Consider the following 5,855-nt stretch of genomic DNA (forward strand, 5'->3'; position numbering starts at 1 on the left):
GGCCCCGGATAACAAGAAGAAAATGAATGGCTGGATCAGACACAAAACGGTTTCAGGGAATATTACTAAATGTTCAGAGAGAATGCTGCAACTCTCCTTCCTGGGCCAGTAAATCAATATATTGGTCACTTAGTAAATGGTTTAGTAACATGGAGTTAGAACAGAGAGACATGATGTTTAATAATCAACATTTAATTTAACAGTTTTACTCTTTGGTGCAGTGAGTCAGGTTATATTGTTATATATTTATATATTTTTATTAAATTGTTTTTTGATGTTTGTTTTTTGCTGGTCTGAGTTCATTTTTAGAAATCAGAGTTGCTCCATCCACAGTGGGATGGATGTTGTCTCTCCTAAAGAGACCAGTTTTTCCCCCAGAAAGTTTCCCAGTTATCTTTATAGCCCACATTGTATTTTTGGACACCACAGGTCCCTGAGTAACCTCACAGGCCTGGCAGTCATCAGCCCCAAGGGTCTGTTACTTCAAAGGGCTGGAGTGGAAGAGCTATTCATACTACTGTAGATAATACTCGGGTTTTTACCTTTGCTGTTTCACAGTAAGTTAAAAAAGGGAATGTCCACAATATACTTTTTAATGCAGGAGATTTTAAAAAGTAATTTAGCAGTAGCAAGGCAAAAACAGGATCAAATATGAATAAAAACAGAATCAAATCATCTGAATTATACTGACCGTATTTTTCGGAGTATAAGGCGCACTTAAAATCCTTTTATTTTCTCAAAAAGCGACAGTGCGCCTTATGTATGAATTCTGGTTGTGCTTACTGACCTCGAACCGATTTTATGTGGTACACGGCGCTCAAATATCTGTCAAAAATGTTTTATTATGACTTTGGTAAGCTACAAAGCCGCACCGCTTGATGGATTGTCGGAGCATTACGGCTACCGTAGTCAGGAGCCTTGCAGCTGTTAAGAGACATGCTTACGAAGCGGATTTCAAACTCTATCAGTCACCCAGTCGAACATGGGAATAGAGCAGCTGCGAGAGAATTCAACATTGATGAATCAGTGGTACAGAAGTGAAGGAAGAAGATGACCTGCACCAAGCAAAGAAGATCAAACAGAGTTTCCGAGGGACCAAAGTGAGATGGCCACAGTTAGAGGACAACATTGAACAGTGGGTTATTGAACAGAGAACAGCAAGCAGAACCATCTCTACAGTCTGTATTCGACTCAAGGCAACAGTGGTAGCATGTCATTTTCGAGGCGGTCCTTCTTGGTGCTTCTGTTTTTTGAAAAGGCGTAATCTCTCCATCCGCACAAGAACTACCCTCTCACAGCAACTGCCAAAGGATTACGAAGAAAAGCTGGCCATTTTCTGCACCTACTGCAAGAATAAGATCACTGAAAAGAAGATCCAGCCAGAACACATCACCAACACGGACAGTAATATGCCTTATAGTTCAAAAAATACGGTATCTAATTACAGTACTCTGAGCTAATGCTGACCTTGTTCTGATCTTTGTGAACAGAAAGGTTGGAGAGGATAAGCACACCTGGATCCAAAGGTGCACTTATCGAGTGTGCTGAGCTGATTGGAAATCCAAACCTCTCTTATTCTATAATCTCACACAGCTAAAGTCAGCCAAAAGATAAATAAAAATACAGAATGAATTTGCAGGTTCACAGTTTGGGCAGCGGTTGAGTCCTCTGGCATCTCTGCTGGAATTTTCAGCTGTGAACATATTTGTTCCAATCTTCTGAAATGATCATCTCGCAGAAGACAAAGAACCATATGGTCTTCTTCACCGAACTTTTTCCCAACTCTTTCTGGACCTCAACCACTGTGACATTTAATCACATTATTGACATCTAATCACCCGATGCCCAGCACCTTAGTTTATGCAATCTGTCCTCAGCTACTGCAGATGTCTAATGAGCTCATTCTCACACATGAACATCCATTTTAGCATAATTCTGTTTTTGATTCAAATACATAAAAAATACTTTCTCTCGTTTTTTTCTCTACAAAACTCTGTGTTTGCTCATAACAATATACTCAACACTGTTTCTTTCATTAAATCATACTTTTAAGAAGTCAGACATTCTTTCAGATCAGTGTCTCACTTCCCCTCCCTTAGTTCCTCACACACACACTCACACCTCCAAGGCTGTTTCTATGTTTACCTGTCAGTGAGAGGCCTTTTATTAGAGTCATCATTATAGATTAGATTTTCTTATTCATCATACTGATTAAACTTGATTATACTTTGATCAGTATTAAGAAATTAAGCATGATTAACTATTGTCGAAGCTGTAACATGTCTGTGCACACAAAATCTACATATTAAAACATTTCATTACCAAACTGCATTTCTCATTTAACATGTTAATCATACTTGCAGTTTCATTTATATCTCTAATTAAAAATATATTATTCACTATTAGCAAAATGAAAAATACAGATAAGCTCTGTTATAGCACTTTGTATCATTTTAAACATAAAAGGCTGGATGTTAAGACTTTTTACCGTCTCTCAGATGTAATGAGAGGAAATCCCGCCTTTCTCATCAGAGTAAACCTTTAAGAAGACTTGACTATTGCTGCTGATTGGAGCTTTCTGAACTGTTGTTGAGGATTCACTGTAAATAAATACACTGTCGTTCACATGTCGCCCTGCGTTAGGTAATGGTAAATGGTCTGTATTTGTATAGATTTACACATTTTACACACTTTACACATTCAGTCATCCACCCATTCACACACTGGTGATGGCAAGCTACATTGTAGCCACAGCCACCCTGGGGCGCACTGACAGAGGCGAGGCTGCCGGACACTGGCGCCACCGGGCCCTCTGACCACCACCAGTAGGCAACGAGTGAAGTGTCTTGCCCAAGGACACAACGACCGAGACTGTTCAAGCCGGGGCTCGAACCGGCAACCTTCTGATTACAAGGCGAACTCCCAACTCTTGAGCCACGATCGTCTCTTTGACAGTCAGATGAAGGACATGAAGGTTACACTATGAATATAGAAGTTTTATAAAGTTTTGTAATTGCATGAGCTACACAGATTAAACTACTGAAAAACACATCTGTGCATAGCAACAGGAGCAGGCAGTAATACAATACCACTGTGATCTAAAAGCAAGCCACCGCCAGGAATGGTAACCTGTAAATCAGATGCAGCTGTGAGACAAATATTGTGATACACAAATTAAGTCTTAGTAGGAATAAAATAAAACATGTTTATTATGTAAATCTTGTTATGAGGAATAACAAACAGATAAAGCAGTTGCATACACCGACCATGAAACAGGAGAAAAGCCAAAGTTATTTATTACGTATTATGTTGAGATCTGAAGGGGGTTTTTTCAGAGTTGATGACTGGACCATTAGCCGCCTGACAAAGACTGAACGAGTTAAAAAAAGAAAAGAAAAAAAGTCCAACTGCACAAAGCTTATACAGATGTATTCACAGTCTCAAGGGAGAAGCTATTCCCAAAGGAGCATCCACTGCACTGTGATTGGGAATCGCTGAATTATTAATTGAATTAACTGAGATCAGTGTATAGAGAGAGACAGGCTTCAAATATTTGTCATTCGCCATATGTGATTCAGTTGATGTTTATGCATTGCTCAGACTGTAATATTTCTAATATTGCACAGAATGCCCGTCTCACATCTAGCAGAGCTTCTTTCAGCAGAGAGGTTTCTTCCTCTATATTAAATTTGGTTGGCACTGTATCAGATTTACAGACTGACTAATACAATAGCCTTTTGATGCTACATTACTCTTACAAGTGACAAGCCAAGCCATCAGCTCATAGGCATGCAAGCAACCCACTCGGAGGAGAACACATTTATCTCTCTTTCAGCTGATCTTTGCCTGTGACTGAAAAATGTGTCGCATTTGCATATGTTCAGCTCAGTATAATCCATTATTAAACCTCAGGTGAAACGACCTGGCTTTAATAAGTGATAAACCCCACCGCTTGTCATTTAAATTCATCATGTGAAGAAAAAAGACGTCAAACTCAGATATCAAAATGTCACTCCGCTTCACTATTTGTCTTTTAATAAAGCTCTTACACACATATGAAAACACACATATATATGCAGCAGCGGCTCGTTGTGTTGTATACTGCGCCACTGCCATCTAGTGACATTAAGAGTCAAAGCTCACTGGTTTATTTGATCTTTTGTGTCAGGTCTAAATTAAATGGCACTTGTACAGAGCTACACACAAATACCATTCCATTAAAGAGAAAGCAAACAGAAGTGCACTTGATTGGAAGCAGTGTAAGAAGGATATGAAGCTAACAACGTCCAGTCTTGATTTAGGAATCAGTGATCAGCGATCATATGATCCTGAGATTAAATGAAGAGGATCAGTTGCAAAGGTCGGTGCTGCAGCATAGGGCGATCACACCAGGTGTCTTAATGAAGCCCTGACACACCGCCATGTTCATGCACTGACGGAACGAAGCTCCTAGAATAATGAAACACAAAGTATACGCTTAAAGTGAGCATGTGAACATACTTAATGAGCAGACATATAATCATACATTGATTTAGAGATTCATTTAATCTATCTTAACACATTTGCTTTTTTTGTTATCGTTCCTTACCTTTACGCAGCATTTAAAACTCTCAAATACACATACAGATGATCCTGGGTCTTTGAAGCAGATTTGAGTTTATTATGGTTTTGTGTTTCAATCTTTTGCATTTAACAGGTTTTCATATTCTAGCTCTGCATCAGTTTGTCTTAACTTAGTTATTAGATCATCTGTTATTTCAAGTTCCTGGTTTTTGTTTTGTTACATTCGTTTCTGGTCTGTATCTTGTCATCACCGTCTCTTGTTGTAGTCTAGCTAGTCTCCATGTTTTGTCATACTTTGATTCCCTGCTCATATTCCTGTGTCTGTCTGGTTTCACTGTGCCCTGCACAGCCCCAGTCATCATAGGAGATGGCTGAGCATCCTCCCAATCTGCAGGGTCTCACGCTGCCACCTGTGAACTCCACATAGCTGCCACCGGCTTCCATATTGCCTTCAGCATCTGGAACAGAGCCTGGATCGGCTTCCCCAGCGCCAGTGTGTGCACCCAAGCCAGAGATCCCCGCATCGCTTTCACCCAAGTCTGATCCTGCCCTGTCTGGTCTTTAGTCAGCCTGGAGATCAACTATCTGCGCCTCCAGCCTCCCAGCCGAACTTCCAAAGCTGCTTCCCTGTTTCTAGTCTCAGCTCCTCAGTTTTGCACAGTGGCCAGGCGCCCCCTGGACTATTCGTCTCTTTGACTTTGAACTCTTATGGTTCTCTTTTTTCCTTCTTTTTTTTGGGAAAGAAGAAAATTGTGCATATAAGTGTGACAGGTGAGACCTGGAGACTTGGAACCGCCCCTGGTGGGCGGAGCTGGTCTGTGCTCCTTTCATAAGCGCAGGTGTGGGCAATTAGGTATTCCTCAGCAAACCTGAAGCTGCAAGTGTGTGGTCCAAGTTGGGCAAGTTGGTGTTAACTTCTGTCTATGAAAGTCTGATATGGGTCCTCCCCTAAACTTCTGTTAGAACGGTGGGAAACATTGCTCCCGTGAGAACGGTATAGTGGACTTCATCGCCACTGACCCACATTTATTAGGGTGTGACACGAACTTGTGGACAGGTAACAAAACAATTCAGTTGAGGAATATTCCTGTGTTTTACTGTCCAGCATAAGTGATCTCCTGCCTTTTATTCACAGAGTACCGAGCTGCTGCTTTACCAAGTGGATTTCTGGCTGCGGGCAAAGGACCCGACACGTCACTGAATTTTAAACTGTTTTAAATGCGACAGACAGACTGCTGCGGCTGTCGATTGTTTGTTTCTTGTTTTATTTTTCTGGATCAGTAGGCACCACA

General features: G+C 40.8%; 1 long non-coding RNA gene across 1 annotated transcript in view; it reads right to left on the reverse strand.

Moving 5' to 3' along the window:
* Positions 1-3,191: 3,191 nt before the first annotated feature.
* LOC116325942 overlaps positions 3,192-5,855 on the reverse strand; it is a 19,539-nt gene continuing 16,875 nt past the window's right edge. Inside the window, exon 4 of the long non-coding RNA XR_004199888.2 lies at positions 3,192-4,449. This is a non-coding gene — a long non-coding RNA (uncharacterized LOC116325942). The remainder of the gene's footprint in view (positions 4,450-5,855) is intronic.

The sequence above is a fragment of the Oreochromis aureus genome, linkage group 23 (assembly GCF_013358895.1).
Source record: "Oreochromis aureus strain Israel breed Guangdong linkage group 23, ZZ_aureus, whole genome shotgun sequence".
In the NCBI taxonomy this organism is placed as follows: Eukaryota; Metazoa; Chordata; class Actinopteri; order Cichliformes; family Cichlidae; genus Oreochromis; species Oreochromis aureus.